The sequence below is a fragment of the Hylobates moloch genome, unplaced genomic scaffold (assembly GCF_009828535.3).
Source record: "Hylobates moloch isolate HMO894 unplaced genomic scaffold, HMol_V3 SCAFFOLD_13, whole genome shotgun sequence".
Classification (NCBI taxonomy): Eukaryota; Metazoa; Chordata; class Mammalia; order Primates; family Hylobatidae; genus Hylobates; species Hylobates moloch.
The window spans coordinates 40,290,100-40,307,533 of NW_026652288.1; the positions used below are offsets into that span (position 1 = coordinate 40,290,100).

The 17,434-nt window shown below is 45.1% G+C and overlaps 1 protein-coding gene across 1 annotated transcript in view; it reads right to left on the minus strand.

Annotated features, from left to right (window-relative positions):
- Window positions 1-14,688: 14,688 nt before the first annotated feature.
- The window catches only part of ZNF567 (zinc finger protein 567), an 84,781-nt gene continuing 82,035 nt past the window's right edge, over window positions 14,689-17,434 (minus strand). The window contains exon 10 of the transcript XR_009209288.1: window positions 14,689-15,916. The gene's annotated coding sequence lies outside the window, so the exon portion shown is untranslated. The remainder of the gene's footprint in view (window positions 15,917-17,434) is intronic.

Sequence of the window (17,434 nt, forward strand, 5' to 3'; positions counted from 1 at the left end):
TGACCCCAAGTGATCCGCCCGCCTCGGCCTCCCTAAAAGCTGGGATTATAGGCGTGATCCACTGCGCCCGGCCTCCCCTCCTTTTCCTTCAGGGATTTTAAATGTTTTTGGCCGGGCGCGGTGGCTCACGCCTGTAATCCCAGCACTTTGGGAGGCCGAGGCGGGTGGATCACGAGGTCAGGAAATCGAGACCCTACTGGTTAACACGGTGAAACCCCGTCTCTACTAAAAGTACAAAAAAATTAGCCGGGCGTGCTCCTGTAGTCCCAGCTACTCGGGAGGCTGAGGCAGGAGAATGGCGTGAACCCGGGAGGCGGAGCTTGCAGTGAGCCGAGATGGCGCCACTGCACTCCAGCCTGGGCGACAGAGTGACACTCCGTCTCAAAAAAAAAAAAAAAAAGCTAACTCGTTCTTTGTAAGAGTTAAACTATCTTGCATTATATGAGCATTTAAAGATATTAAAGTACTTTTGCCACCAAAAATTATGCTTCTGTATTCTTTTACTTATATCTGTATTAATTTTTACTTCTGAAACAAATTTCATGAGGAAACAAATGTATGTGTATAAAATGTAATATATGTATATATATTTAATATGTGTATATACAACTTAATATATACACATACATACAATAATGTATACAATTTTTCGTTGTTGTTTTTTGAGATGGAGTTTCAGTCTGTCGCCCAGGCTGGAGTGCAGTGGTGTGATCTCGGCTCACTGCAACCTCCATCTCTTGTGTTCAAGTGATTCTCCTGCCTCAGCCTCCCAAGTAGCTGGGAATACAGGCATCTGCCACCATGTCCAGCTAACTTTGTCTTTTTAGTGGAGATGGGTTTTCACCATATTGGCCAGGCTAGTCTCAAACTCCTGACTTCAAGTGATCCACTCACCTTGGCCTCCCAAAGTGCTGGAATTACAGGCGTGAGCCACCGCGCCTGGCCTAGCATATACAATTTAATGTATATACAAATATAGGTTGAATGTAAGGGCTCACTCCTGTATTCCTAGCACTTTGGGGAACTGAGGTAGGGGACTGTTTGAACCCAGGAGTTTGAAACCAGCCTGGGCAACATGGTGAAACCCTGCCTGTACAAAAAACACAAAAATTAGCTAGGTGTGGTGGCATGTGCCTGTGGTCCCAGCTACTCAGGAGACTGAGGTAGGAGGATAGCTGGAGCCCGGGAGGTCGAGGCTGCAGTGAGTTGTGATCACGCCACTGCACTCCAGCGTGGGTGACAGAGTGAGACTCTGTCACAGACAAAAACAAAAACAAACCAAATATGTTTATGCACTACATACTCGATTTCTTTCCAAAGGGTTATATAACACTATACTTTCACCAGCAATGTATGAGACTACGCATTTCCTACATACTCACTATCACTTCTGTGCAGTCAAGGAAACTAAGTAGGCCTGAATTGCCCAAACCCCACACACTCCAAAGAAAGGTTTGACTCTAGCCCAGCTCCCAGGAAATAACCTCTAAGTCCTTGGAATATCCTGCGTATCTGGGCGTTAACAATGTGATTTATTGTGGGGACCTTGGACCATGCAGTGTCAGCTTGACCTTGGGAAGGGTGGAGACAGAGAAACTAAGGTCATCCAAATGGGTGCTCTTGTCCATGTCACCAACCTCCAGTAAAACCCTCAACACCAAGGCTCAGGTAAGCTTTTTGTTTGGGGAGTATTTTCTGTACTTTCTGCCACATATCGCTGGGTGAATTAAGCACTGTCCACATGATGCCACTGGGAGAGGACAACTGGAAGCTTGTGCTTGGTCTCTCCTGGACTCTGCCTTACGCACCTTTTGCTGCTGCTGACTTTAATCTGCATCTTTTTGTTGTAATAAACAATAACCATGAGAATAACAGCTTGAGTCAGTTTTGTGAGTTCTTCTAATTAATCACTGAACCTTTGGGACCCCAGAACACAACTTTGTTTCTTCTTTAATTGAATGTTACATGTTATGTGAGAAACCTGTGTGCATAACTGAAAAATCACACTCTAAGAAAGAGCTTTCCATGCAGTCTACTCCCCACCCTGTTTCTCCAGTGCTCCCGGGTCTACTCCCTGAATAATCAAATGTTTAAATTTACTAAACTATTTCTAATCTATATATCTGAGTGATTATCTCTGTGTTATATAATAGGTAGATCCTGCTCCTTCTCAATATATCCACTTGATATATACCTGATGACTTCCTGTTCTGATAGCTGATGACTTGACTGAAATTCACCCCTTACCCCAGTGCCTGGACCACTTTCCAAATATGGTGCTCTATTTTCCTTTTTTTTTTTTTTTTGAGACAGACTCTTGCTCTGTCACCCAGGCTAGAGTGCAGTGGTGCGATCTCCGCTCACTGCAACCTCCGCCTCCCAGGTTCAAGTGATTCTCCTGCCTCAGCCTCCTGAGTAACTGGGATTACAGGCACATGCCACCACAACCGGCTAATTTTTGTATTTTTAGTAGAGACGAGCATTCACCATCTTGGCCATGCTGGTCTCAAACTCCTGACCTCGTGATCCGCCCACCTCGGCCTCCCAAAGTGCTGGGATTACAGGCGCGAGCCACAGCACCAGGCCACTCTCACGATGTTCAATAGCTCCACTAGTTACCTTTCACAGCGTTCAACAATTAGACTTATACCTCATTTATTTATTTATTTTTAGTTTTTTCTATTTTTAGGTTTAAGGGACACATGTGCAGCTTGTTACATGGGTAAATTGCATGTCACTGGGGTTTGGTGTACAAATGATATTGTCACCCAGGTAGTGACCACAGTACCCAATGGTTTTTTGACCCATAGCTTCATGCCACCCTCCCCACTCAAGCAGGCCATAGTGTCTGTTGTTCCCATCTCTGCGTCCACGTGTACTCAATGTTTAGCTCCCACTTATAAGTGAGAACATGGGGTATTTGGTTTTCTGATGCTGCATTAATTCGTTTAGGATAATGGCCTCCAGCTGCATCCATGTTGCTGCAAAGGATGTGTTTTTTGGGTTTTTTGGTTTGTTTGTTTGTTTTCTATGGCTATGTAGTATTCCATGGTGTATATGTACCACATTTTCTTTATCCAGTCCACTGCTGATGGGCATCATATATGCAACTTCAAATTATACTACTAGGCTACAGTAACCAAAATAGCACAGTACTGGTACAAAAACAGACACATAGACTAAACAGGTTAAAGAACCCAGAAATAAAGCCACACACCTACAACCATCTGATCTTCAACAAAGTCAACAAAAACAAGCAATGGGGAAAGGACTCCCTATTCAATAAATGATTCTGGGATAATTGGCTAGCCATGTGCAGAAGCTTTAGTCTGGGCCCCCTACCCTTCACCGTATACAAAAATTAACTCAAAATGGACTAAAGTTTTAAATATAAGACCTCAAACTATAAAAATCCAGGAAGACAACCTAGGAAATACTCTTCTCAACATTGGCCTTGGTAAGGAATTTTTGGCTAAGTTTCCAAAAAAACAATTGCAGCAAAAACAAAAATAGACAAGTGATACCTAATTAAACTAAAAGCTGGGAGGCCAAGGCGGGCGGATCACAAGGTCAGGAGTTCAAGACCAGCTTGACCAACATGGTGAAAACCCGTCTCTACTAAAAATACAAAAATTAGCTGGGCATGGTGGCACACACCTGTAATCCCAGCTATTCAGGAGGCTAAGGCAGGAGAATTGCTTGAACCCGGGAGGCAGAGGTTGCAGTAAGCTGAGATTGCACCACTGCACTCCAGCCTGGGTGACAGAGCAAGACTCCATGTCAAAGAAAGAAAAGAAAAGAAAAGAAAAGAAAAGAAAAGAAAGAAAATGGTCACAGTAACTTATGACACTTGGAGGAACTTTGCATTTATGTTAGTGGGGTAGTGGCAGTATATGGGGCAAGAACATTTTGTTGTAGATGAAGATGTTAAATTTGATTATGGAAGAAAGGTGTATGTTACTGATGAGATGTCAAAAGATAGAAGATAGGAGGCATTTGTTCTGTTTTTCTGGCCACTCAGTACCTTTTGAACATTTTAAAAATTTTTTTGAGACAAGGGCTCACGCCACTGCCCAGGCTTCAGTGCAGTGGTGCTGTCACAGCTCACTGCAGCCTGAGACTCCTGGGCTCAAGAGATCTTCCCACCTCATCCTCTCAAAATGTTGAGAACACAGGCATGAGCCACCACTCCCTATCCCTTTTGAACATTTTAGCCGGCTCTAGGAAATTTTTTCAGTTCCTTGGGCTCTTTTGAAGTAGGGCATGTGACTAAGTCATGTGTCTGTTTCACCAATGAAACTCATATCAAGATTTTTTTTTTTTTTTTGAGATGGAGTCTCGTTCTGTCGCCCAGGCTGGAGTGCAGTGGCGCCATCTCGGCTCACTGCAAGCTCCGCCTCCCAGGTTCACGCCATTCTCCTGCCTCAGCCTCTCCGAGTAGCTGGGACTACAGGCACCCGCCACCACGCCCGGCTAATTTTTTGTATTTTTAGTAGAGACGGGGTTTCACCGTGGTCTCGATCTCCTGACCACGTGATCCGCCCGCCTCGGCCTCCCAAAGTGCTGGGATTACAAGCGTGAGCCACCAAGCCCGGCATATCAAGATATTTCAAAACTGATCAACTTAAGGTTTCACATGAATTCATCTTGCGTGCAAGGGTGGAGGCAGAGGTTCCAGCTTTCACAGGCAAGAGTAGTTGCTCATATACCGTGTATCAGGTGCAGACGGCACATCAGCATGGCAACAGTGGCAATTCCCATAGTTCTTGTGCCAGCAGGAGAGGCAGGAGACTTACTCACTATACCTGTCCCATGGCATAATTTTGGGCATAGTTCCTAGAAGCCTAGCCTGGAGCCTGGATTTCTATTCCTCCCAATCATTCTGTGAGCTACCTACCTTTTTGGCTTAATTACCAAAGGCTGGGACTGTTGCTTGCAATTGGAAGCCTCGAATGTTAAAGTATTAAACAATAAAACAGGCCAGGCCTGGTGGCTCACGCCTGTAATCCCAGCGCTTCACAAGGCTGGGACGGGTGGATCATTTCAGCCCAGGAGTTTGAAACCAGCCTGGGCAACATGGCAGAACCTGGTATCTACAAAGAAATACAAAAATTAGCCAGGCATGGTGGTGTGCGCATGTAATCCCAGCTACTTTGGAAGCTGGGGAGGGAGGATCATCTGAGCCCAGGGAAGTCGAGGCTGCAGTACCCTGATTGTACCACTGCATTCCAGCCTGGGCGACAGAGCAAGATCGTCTCAAAAAAAAAAACAAAAAAACAAAAAAAAAAACGCAAATAGTAAAAATCATGTATTTCCTTCCTTTAACCCCCAGCCCTCCAGCGTGTGGTTGTTTTAGAGGTATTTCATTATTGGATAATGATATTCACTTGGGTGACTAGTAGGGTAGGATATGAATAAAATTGGTATCTTAATTGAATTTGGGGAGTTGTTTGATTAAAACTACCTATAACTGGCTGGGTGCTGTGGCTCATGCCTGTACCTAACACTTTGGGAAGTCAAGGCAGGCAGATCACTTGAGGCCTGGAGTTTGAGACCAGCCTGGCCAACATGGTGAAACTTTGTGACTAATGAAAATACAAAAATTAGCTGAGTGTCATGGCCCATGCCTGTGGTCCCAGCTACTCAGGAGGCTGAGGCACAAGAATCGCTTGAACCCAGGAGGTGGAGGTTGCAGTGAGCCAGGATCATGCCACTGCACTCCAGCCTGGATGGCAGAGTAAGGCTGTCTCAACCCAAACTGGCTCGGTGCGGTGGCTCATGCCTGTAATCCCAGCACTTTGGGAGGCTGAGGCAGGTGGATCATGAGGTCAGGAGTTCAAGACCAGCCTGGCTGAGATGGTGAATCCCCGTCTCTACTAAACATACAAAATTAGCCAGGTGTGGTGGCACATGCCTGTAATCTCAGCTACTCGGGAGGCTGAGATTTCGGGGAGGTGGAGGTTGAGGTGAGCCGAGATCGCGCCATTGCACTCCAGCCTGGACAACAAGAGTAAAACTCTGTCTCAGAAACAAAGAAAATTACACACAACTCATTTCCTGGTTTGTGATAATCTGTGAAATATATTTTGAAATGAACTGGAATTCTATACAGTATGCCCCAATACTCCTAATATTTCCTTTCCCAGATGATGACCTGGGCACTCTTCCTAGGGCTTGACGTCTCCATACAGGTCCCCAATACAAGTATTTGTGATTCTGAGTCAATTCATTGTCTACATGGGTGACAATGCAATGCTCTTGTTGTAGAGTACCAATACTTTATATTTTTGAGGCAGGGTCTCACCTCCATCACCTGAACTGAAGTGCAGTTGCATGATCACAGCTCACTGCAGCCTTGACCTCCTGGGTCCAAGTGACCCTCCCACCTGAAACTCATAAGTAGCTGGGACCACAGGCATGTGCCACCATGCCCCAATAACTTATTTTGTGGAGACAGGTCTCCCTAGGTTGCCCAAGCTGGTCGCAAACTCCTGGGCTCAAGTGATTCACCTGCCTTGGCCTCCCAAAGTGCTGGGATTACAGGCATGAGCCACTGCGCCCAGCTCCTCTAGAGGAAAGCCACCACGGCTAATTTTTGTATTTTTAGTAGAGATAGGGTTTCACCATGTTGGCCAGGCTGGTCTGGAACTCCTGACCTCCAGTGATCTGCCCGCCTCAGCCTCCCAAAGTGCTGTGATTACAGGTGTGAGGCACCGTCTGACTAATTGCACAAAATTTTACTCTTTGGTATTTAATTTCTCTCAAGTCTTATGGGCAGCATTACTCACTTCATGGAAGATAAAAAATCTATGCAAGATCAGGCCATGTGCCTTGCTTTATTTTTTATTTTATTTTACTTTTTTTTGAGACAGAGTTTTGCTCCTGTTGCCCAGGCTAGAGTGCAATGGTGTGATCTCGGCTCACTGCAACCTCCGCCTCCTGGGTTCAAGCGATTCTCCTGCCTCAGCTTCCCAAATGGCTGGGATTACAGGCATGCGCCACCACGCGGGGCTAATTTTGTATTTTTAGTAGAGACAGGATTTCTCCACGTTGGTAAGGCTGGTCTTGAACTCCTGATCTCAGGTAATCCGCCCGCCTTGGCCACACCTTGCTTTATTAATCCCAGTGATCTTTACCTCTATTCTACTCAGATGTCTGTGCTCATTATTATACTCCTGAGTAGTACATATTTTAGTAGTCTTGTTCACTTCTACGTGAAAACATTTTTTCAGCTCAGATATCACCTTTTCCAGAAATGAGCTACTTTTCCTCTGGCTTTTTCTAGAATCATGTGCTGACCTTGAGCATAGTACGTACTTCATTACATAGATCTTGTAAGGAAGTTGAATGGATACTCCTGAATTTCCAGCATCCACTACATTATCAAGTGTGTATTGACATTTATAAGTACTTCACAAATTAAAGAATGAACATATGAATGAATGAATCAAACCAAGGCTTAGATGAGTTGTATATCTGTTTGTGGTAGATGAAAATGAATGTTACTCATGGTCCTTGGACTTATATTTCTGTTCCCCAGCAGTTTTCAAGCATGTAACTGAGTACCTCCTATGTTCCTAGGAGCTGGAGATAGAGATGAGTCAGGTCCAAACTCCACCTTTGTAGAGAACATAGTATATGTGCAATTGAACATGTACATGGTTTATGATACTGAAAACAATAAGAACGTAGGCCGGGCACAGTAGCTGACGCCTGTAATCCCAGCACTTTGGGAGGCCGAGGCTTGGATCACCTGAGGTCACGAATTTGAGACCAGCCTGCCCAACACAGTGAAACCCTGTCTCTACTAAAAGTACAAAAAATTAGTTGAGCGTGGTGGTGGGCACCTGTAATCCCACCTACTCGGGAGGCTGAGGCAGGAGAATCACTTCAACCTGGGAGGCGGAGGTTGTAGTGAGCCAAGATCACACCTCACACCACTGCACTCCAGCCTGGGCGACAAGAGTGAAACTCCGTCTTAAAAAAAAAAAAAAAAAAAAAAGAACATTGGCCTTGGGAGTTTCTTTAGGTTGGCTCCTGTATTCCATTTACAGCATGCCTTTATCAGGGGGTTGGGGTACGGGACTAATTCCCAACTTTTGGCACCATAAAATGTTTTGATTCGTCTGATATTTTCCCTGACCCAGACGTGGAATGAACCATTTATTTAAAGATCCTTGGTTTCTTTTATTGAAGAGTATTATTTACAAAGCACCAAAATCTTGGGCTGGGTGAGGTGGCTCAGGCCTGTAATCTCAACACTTTGGGAGGCTGAGGCAGGAGGATCCCTTGAGGTCGAGAGTTTGAGACCAGCTTGGGCAACACAGTGAGACCCCATCTCTATTTTTAAAAACAAAATCACCAAGATCGGGGTGACAAGTGTGCTCACTGCTACTGGTGTGTCATTGCTTCTAGGCCCTCTTAGTGGGCAGAACTAGGAAATATATTGTATGTACACTAACACACATACCTAATTTGTATATTTATTTAGCCTTACTGCAAGTATTTTTTTGTTGTTGTTGAGACAGGGTCTCACTCTGTCACGTAGGCTGGAGTGCAGTGGCATAATCTCAGTTCAGTGCAACCTCCACCTCCCAGGTCCAAGTGATTCTCCTGCCTCAGCCTCCTGAGTAGTTGGGAAGATAGGTGCATGCCACCATGCCTGGCTAATTTTTGTATTTTTAGTAGAGATGGGGTTTCACCATGTTGGCCAGGCTGGTCTGGAACTCCTGACCTCAGTGGATCTGCCCCGCCTTGGCCTCCCAAAGTGCTAGAATTACAGGCATGAGCCTCTGTGCCTGGCCAAGCATTCTTAATGGGTGTGATATTGCCCCTAAGAGGGTGAACAGTGGTTACTGAAGGTAAAATGAATTATAGTTGTTGCAATGGTTTGTGGCCTTCCACAATTTTTTTTTTTTTTTTGAGATGGAGGCTCACTCTGTCACCCAGGCTGGAGTGTGGTGGTGCAATCTTGGCTTACTGCAACCTCTGCCTATGCCTCCTGGGTTCAAGCGATTCTCCTGCCTCAGCCTCCCAAGTAGCTGGGATTATAGGCATGCACTACCACGTTCGGCTAATTTTTGTATTTTTAGTAGAGACAGAGTTTGAGCATGTTGGCCAGATTGGTCTAGAATTCCTGACCTCAAGTGATCCGCCTGCCTCAGCCTCCCAAAGTGCTGGGATCGCAGGTGTGAGCCACCACGTGCCTGGCCTATTGCACAAAATTTTATTCCTTGGTATTTAATTTCTCTCAAGTCTTATGGGCAGCATTAAACATTTTATAGAAGATAAAAAATCCATGCAAGATCAGGCCATGCACAATGGCTCACACCTGTAATACCAGCACTTTGGGAGGCTGAGGAAGGCGGATCACTGAAGACGGGAGTTCGAGACCAGCCTGTCCAACATAGTAAAACCTCGTGTCAACTAAAAATACAAAAAAATTACCCAGAAGTGGTGGCACGTGCCTGTAATCCCAGCTACATGGGAGGCCGAAGCAGGAGAATCGCTTGAACCCAAGAGGCGGAGGTTGCAGCGAGCCGATCATGCCACTGCACTTCATCCTGGGTGACAGAGCGAGCCTCCATCTTAAAAAAAAAAAAAAAAAATCTATACAAGATCAGTGCTACAAAATGATGGCAAATTGATGGCCATAATCGGAAGACTTTTTCTTGATTGAATGCTCTATCCCAAAGTTATATGAGAGGTGGTCTGTTGTAGGGACCAGCCCCACAGGGTCGGTGGGTCTCTCCCTGTGTGTGGCGACAAGAGAGTGTAGAAATAAAGACACAAGACAAAGAGATAAAAGAAAAGGCAGCTGGGCCCAGGGGACCACTACCACCAATGAGCGGAGACCGGTAGTGGCCTCGAATGTCTGGCTGTGCTGTTATTTATTGTATACAAAGCAAAAGGGGCAGGGTAAAGAATGTGAGTCTTCTCCAATGACAGGTAAGGTCACGTGGGTCACGTGTCCACTGGACAGGGGGCCCTTCCCTGCCTGGCAGCCGAGGCAGAGAGAGAGAGAAGACAAAGAGAAAGACAGCTTACGCCATTATTTCTACATATCAGAGACTTTTAGTACTTTCACTAATTTACTACTGCTATCTAGAAGGCAGAGCCAGGTGTACAGGATGGAACATGGAAGGTGGACTAGGAGCGTGACCACTGAAGCACAGCATCACAGGGAGACGGTTAGGCCTCCGGATAACTGCGGGAAAGCCTGACTGGTGTCAGGCCCTCCACAAGAGGTGGAGGAGCAGAGTCTTCTCTAAACTCCCCCAGGGAAAAGGAGACTCCCTTTCCCGGTCTGCTAAGTAGCGGGTGTTGTTCCTTGACACCTTTTGCTACCGCTAGACCACGGTCTGCCTGGCAACGGGCATTTTCCCAGACGCTGGTGTCACCGCTAGACCCAGGCGCCCTCTGGTGACCCTGTCCAGGCATAACAGAAGGCTCACACTCTTGTCTTCTGGTCACACCTCACTATGTCCCCTTAGCTCCTATCTCTATATGGCCTGGTTTTTCCTAGGTTATGATTATAGAGCGGGGATTATTATAATATTGGGATAAAGAGTAATTACTACCAACTAATGATTAATGATATTCATATATAATATCTAAGATCTATATCTGGTATGACTATTCTTGTTTTTTATTCTATTGTAATATTTTATTAAACTGGAACAGCTCGTGTCCTCGGTCTCTTGCCTCGGTGCCTGGGTGGCTTGCCGCCCACGGTCTGTGTGTGTCTATTGGCTGCCTTGTGGATAGTATTTATGATTGATCCTCAGTGCTTTGGGAATTATGTAAAATAGTTTATATTATGAAAATAATTCAACCTAGCATTAATTGTGTTAAGTGTTGAAAATGAAAAATGTTGACTACATCTGAATGAATGAATATCTGGCTTACAGGTTTTGTTTTGTTTGTTTTTTGAGATGGAGTCTCACTCTGTGTCACTCCTGAGTTCAGGCAATCCACCCACCTTGGCCTCCCAAAGTGTTAGGATTACAGGCGTGAGCCACCACGCCTGACCTAGCTTATGGTTTTATTGAAAACCCCATTTAACTCAAAACAGCTTGTTTCTTATGAATAATAGTTTTTGTTTTTGTTTTTTTTACAAACACGGCTATGAAACCATCAAGATTTGTGGATCATCAAAAAAAGAAACATCCTGATAAAGTCGAGAAGCAAAATATTTGAAAAGTTTAAAACAGAATTTTGAACTGTAACACTGTTACTTCCTTATTTAAGAAGGACAAGCAGCCAGGTGAGGTGGCTTACACCTGTAATCCCAACAGTTTGGGAAGCCAAGGCAGGTGGATCCCTTGAGCCCAGGAGTTGGAGACCAGCCTGGGCAATACGGTGAAACCTTGTCTCTACTAAAAACACAAAAACTAGTTGGGCATGGTGTGTGCACCTGTAATTCCAGGTACTTGGGAGGCTGAGGCAGGAGACTTGCTTGAACCTGAGAGGCGGAAGTTGCAGTGAGCTGAGATTGCAGCATCACACTCCAGCCTGGACGACAGAGTGACACCCGGTCTCAAAAAAAAAAAAGGGTAAGCAAACAAATTATGATGAAATTATTGCCTTATAAAATTGAAGAAATCGGCCAGGTGCAGTGGCTCACACCTGTAATCTCAGCACTTTGGAAGGCCGAGGCAGGCGGATCACCTGAGGTCGAGAGTTCGAGACCAGCCTGGCCAACATGGTGAAACCCCGTCTCTACTAAAAATACAAAAATTAGCCGGGTGTGATGGCACACACCTGTAATCCCAGCTACTCGGGAGGCTGAGGCAAGGAGAATTGCTTGAGCTGGGGAGACGGAGGTTGCGGTGAGCTGAGATTGTGCCACTGTACTGCAGCCTGGCTGACAGAGCGAGACTCTGTCTCAAAAAAAAAAAAAAAAAAATTGCAGAAATCATTGTAAAACCCTGTAGTGCTTACATAGTTGCCGAAACTGTCATAGGACCCACATTAGAGACCATAACTTCAATAGTGATGTATCACATTGCCACTATTTAACAATCACTCCTATTGAGCAATAATTCAATTCACAGATGCATTAATGAGATGTCAGGTAATACCAAAGAGTAGCTGATTAATCAAGTAAGTTTCCTATTCAGATCAATGAAACCAGTTACTGATAGTAAGGCCTGACAATAGGACGTGTTTGTTATTTCAATAATGACTGCAAACTAGAAGAAGAGATATTGTTTGTAAAATCTTTAGACACTGACCGTAGCAGAACATCTATTCTTGCCGCTGCAAAAACTTGGTTTGGGGCTGGGTGCAGTGGCTCACGCCTGTAATCTCAGCACTATCATTTCCTCGTATGATATGGAAAATGCCGACCTCTGCATTCTAAATCTAAACTAATTTCCCACTCACTTGCTAAGCTTCAGTCACACCAGGCTGCTTTCTGTTTCTGGAACGCTCCAAGTGCTCTCTGATTTTTCAGCGTCTTTAGTGTAACTGTGCCTCTGCTTGGAACACCCTTCCACACTGCTGACCCCTCACCACCAAAGCTCAAGGGTTACCTGTCAGACACCTGTCCTATCAATGCTACGGGAAGTATCCCTCAAGTTACTGCTTATACCACCTATTGATTTATTTCATAGTATTGATCACAATATAAAATTACCTCCTTTTCCCCTTTTACTTTAAAATCTTTTTTTTCTCCCAGACTAGAATGCAAACCTCATGTAGGCAGCAGACATGTCTGCTTACTTTTTTTTTTTTGAGACAGAGTCTCACTCTGTCACCCAGGCTGGAGTGCAATGGTACAATCTCAGCTCACTGCAACCTCCGTCTCCCAGCTTCAAGTGATTCTCCTGCCCCAGCCTCCCGAGTAGCTGAGATTACAGGCGCCCACCACCACACCCAGCTAATTTTTGTATTTTTAGTAGATGGGGTTTCACTATGCTGGACAGGATGGTCTTGAACTCCTGACCTCAGGTGATCTGCCTGCATGTCTGCTTACTTTTGATAAGTATCTTTATTGATTGATTGATTGAGGCAGAGTCTTGCTCTGTTGCATAGGATGGAGCGAAGTGGTGCAATCATAGCTCACTGCAGCCTTCAACTCCTGGCCCCAAGAGATCCTTGCAACTCAGCTTTCCCAGTAGCCGAGACTACAGGTACATACAACAAGGCCTGGCTAATTTAAAAAGCGTTTTTTGTAGAGATGGGGTCTTGCTTTGTTACCCAGGCTGGTCTTGAACTCTTGCGAGTCAAGCAATACTCATGCCTTTCTAAAGCTTTTACTATTTGAATTAAAATGAACAAATCAGGAAATGAGCAAAGTCTGTCTCTGAAAAACTGAATTCTCTCCCCAAAGACACTGCATGTAACATTATTTAATAATAAGATAGTGGCCAGGCGCAGTGGCTCAGACCTGTAATCCCAGCACGTTGGGAAGCCGAGGCGGATGGATCACAAGGTCAGGAGTTCAACACCAGCCTGGCCAAGATTGTGAAACCCCATCTCTACTAAAAATACAAAAATTAGCTGGGCGCAGTGGCAGGCACCTGTAATCCCAGCTACTCGGGAGGCTGAGTCAGGAGAATCGCTTGAACCCGGGGGGGTGGAGGTTGCAGTGAGCTGAGATTGTACCATTGCACTCCAGCCTGGGTGACAGAGACTCTGTCTCAAAAAAAAACAAACAACAACAATAATAATAATAATAATAATAAAGATGATGATAGTTGGGCTGGGCACAGTGGCTCACACCTGTAATCCCAGCACTTTGGGAGGCTGATACAGTCAGATTGCTTGAGCCTAGGAGTTTGACACCAGCCTGGAGACGGTCAAACCCCGTCTCTATAAAAAATTAAAAAATTAGCTGGGTGTGGTGGCACATACCTGTGGTCCTAGCTACTTGAGAGGCTGAGGTGGGAGGATCACCTGAGCCCAGGAGGTTGAGGCTGCAGCGAGCTAGGAGCGCAGCACTGCACTACAGCCTGGGCGATAGAGCAAAAGGCCATCTCGAATAACAATAATAATAATTGGATAGTAACAAATGTGTGACTCCAACAAGTCTGCTGCAAAACAATGCTATAAATAATGAGAAAATAGACAATGTGTGGCTGGGCGCGGTGGCTCACGCCCGTAATCCCAGCACTTTGGGAAGCTGAGGTGGGAGGATCACAAGGTCAAGAGATCGAGACCATCCTGGCCAACATGGTGAAACTCCGTCTCTATTAAAAATACAAAAAATAGCCAGGCGTGGTGGCAGGTGCCTGTAATCCCAGCTACTCAGGAGGCTAAGGCAGGAGAATTGCTTGAACCAGGGAGTCGGAGGTTGCAGTGAGCCAAGATCACGCCGCAGTATTCCAGCCTGGCGACAGAACGAGACTCCATCTCAAAAAAAAAAAAAAAAAATAAAAGGGATGAAAGATGACAAAACTACCAGATGAAATCAGAAATTATAACATCCAACTAAAAGGAATTTCAGAAAGAGAGAAGAAAAATGAATGATAGAAAACGTCACAGAACAAACAAAAGGCTGCAGTGAGATATCATCGCCACTGTGTTGCAGCCTGGGCGATACAGCAAAGCCCTGTCTCCAAAAATAAAACCAAAAACCAAAACCCCCAAAAAACTCAGCACCACCAAAAACAAAATAAGTAACCTGTATTCTTTGAAAATGTCAAGGTCGGGAACAGGTAGGATACACAGAAAATAAATAGGTGAAGATTTAAATCGAAATATTTTAGTAGTTTCATTAAATGTACAGAGGAAAGTATGTGCCTATCATTGGGAGTCTGAGACAAGATAAAAGCACGGATCTCATAACAATAAATTACTTTGAAATCTTCTTTCTTGCTCAGTACAGCTCCGGCCGCCGCGCAGCCTGGCTTTCGTCTTCCTGGTTCTTGGCAGGCTGTGGGGCCTCCGCGCCGCAGCCGTTAGTCTTGTCGGGGTAGGTGACTCCTTCAGTGAGCAGCAGCAGCGACGAGAAAGGCCTGGCGGGGTTTCGCTGTCTTCCCGCCCACCGGAAGGCCCTGAGGAGAAGCCTCCGGCCCTGAGGGAGGGTTGGGGTGTGGAGGCAGCAGCTGCCGCCGCCATGTTGGACTGGACGCACGCATGCTCCCAACGCTCTCTGGATGCAAATGATGGCGGGAGCGCCTCGGGCCTCGTCTTTTGACTCTGTCCTTGGAACACTAGGAGACTTGCCGTTCCCGGGGGAGGGTGTGTGTGAGTCGGCCGGCGGAGGCCGTCTACGCCATCGTAGGGGCGGGGGGAGCCGAGATTAGAGCATCAGCCTGAGAGAAGCGGTGCTTCTGGTTCTCCGCTCCGCCTCGGATCTTTCAGCGAGGCCTCGGGCCAGTCATCTCACCGCCTCGTACCTCAGTTTTCCCATCCGTGAAGTGGAGCTGGGCCTGCCTGACTCATTCATTCATCAGGTGGGGGCCTTGACGCTCTGGGAGCCCTTTCAAAGGACGTTGCCTTACACGAAATAGTACCTATCGTTATTCACTCTGCAGTAACCACCCAGATTTGAGTTGGGGGTGTTTGCACAGTAATTCAGCTTCCTCTTCACCCTCCTGCCATTCGTCTTCCCCTCCAGTTTATCTCCTGAAAGAGTTTGAAATCAGCCTTGTCTGTTATTGATAAGCTCCTGTAGGTGTATGTGGCATTTCCCTTAAAACATGCAGACCAAAGGAAAGGCAATCTTTTTTACCCCGACGAAGCAGTTAACTTGGCAGAGGCCACCCGTTGTATGGAAGAGAAAGAGAGGCATTAGTCTCTTCAGGACAGCCAGTTTGGATCCTGCTAAACCAGAATAAAGAATCTAGAACATGGGCCGGGCGAAGTGGCTCACGCCTGTAATCCCAGCACTTTGGGAGGCCAAGGCGGGAGGATCACGAGGTCAGGAGATCGAGACCATCTTGGCTAACACGGTGAAACCCCGTCTCTATGAAAAATAAAAAAAATTAGCCGGGCGTGGTGGCGGGTGCCTGTAGTCCCACCTACTCGGGAGGCTGAGGCAGGAGAATGGCTTGAACCCGGGAGGCAGAACTTGCAGTGAGTCGAGATCACGCCACTGCACTCCAGCCTGGGCGACAGAGCGGGACTCCGTCTCAAAAAAAAAAAAAAAATCTAGAACATGGATGTCCCCTTGATTTAGCAGACCTAGCTGATCACACAAGGTCCTGTATTGTTAGGCTGCATCACAGGCCGCAAAGACCCAGGTATCTATCCAGTTGCTAGAAACCATCACGAGAGTTAGATACCACTTTTCTGCTGGAAATACAGACCATTTCCTGAAGCTGTATGGTTGAGGTAAAACATAGGCCTTTTGCAGTCTTATATTTTGAGTGAGGCCAAACCTGCCTAGTGTTATAAAACCAGACAAAAAACCCAGGTACCCAGTCTTGCAGGATAGAAATGTGTGACTAAAATGAAGCATCGATCTGAGAAGACTACAAATGAGCGGGAAAGATTGGACAGGAGCATGCTATACATTATTTAGATTAATGTTGATATTTAAGGAGCCAGGATATTGTTTTGTTTTTGAGGGGTGCCCATCTACTTTATGTAAGAAGCTATAAACTACACTTCTTTCAGTTTCTGCTTAATCCTTGCTCAAACAAGGAATAATTTCTTATTCCAAAGTAGACATTGGTACATCTTTTACTAGGTACGTAATTTGGGATGAAGTCTGATAAAGCTCCTTAGAAGTACGTACGGTACACTCTCACAAGGGTGTACCATCTACCCATGGTTTAAACAGAAATTAAAATTCTACCTTCGTGGAGAAATTTGCCAAGTTTTAACGGATTCAGTGCTCATTAAAAACTTTTAGCCTGTTTTGATCTTTAACATAATTATTGGTGTAAAACAATGGCTTCTGTGGAAAATTAAAGTTTTAATGGCTTGCTGTTTGTAAAATACAGGCTTTTTCATGTATCATATTAGCATATAACCTGGCTTAATCATTAGTACTGATCTTCAAGTTACTAAGACACCAGGTATTTGTTACTTTGTAATTTGAGTTTTTTAAAAAATACCGAAATTGGCTTTTCGATGTGTGAAAAGTACTACTTATTAGATGCTTGTTTTAAAATTTACATTCAATTAATTAAAGCTAGACTCTTTATATTCTTAGGCTTGTTATCCTATTTATATGTTTTGCAATAAGTGTATAAAAATAACACCTTTGTCTTTGTATACAAAAAAAGGAAATCTTCTTTCTTGCTTTAAAAGTCATGTTGGATTTGCATTCTAGGCCGTAATAAATATAACTATTTTAACATAAAAACCTATTTATGTTGTTTATCAGATATTAGGGGTTTTTTTCCCTCTCCTGTCAACCTCCAAATAAAATCGATGCTCCAGAATGATGCCCTCTTATCATAATTTTACAAATACCTGGCTCCAAGGTTACTACCTGATACAAAAATACAATGCTGGTCTCCCAAACAGGCAACCC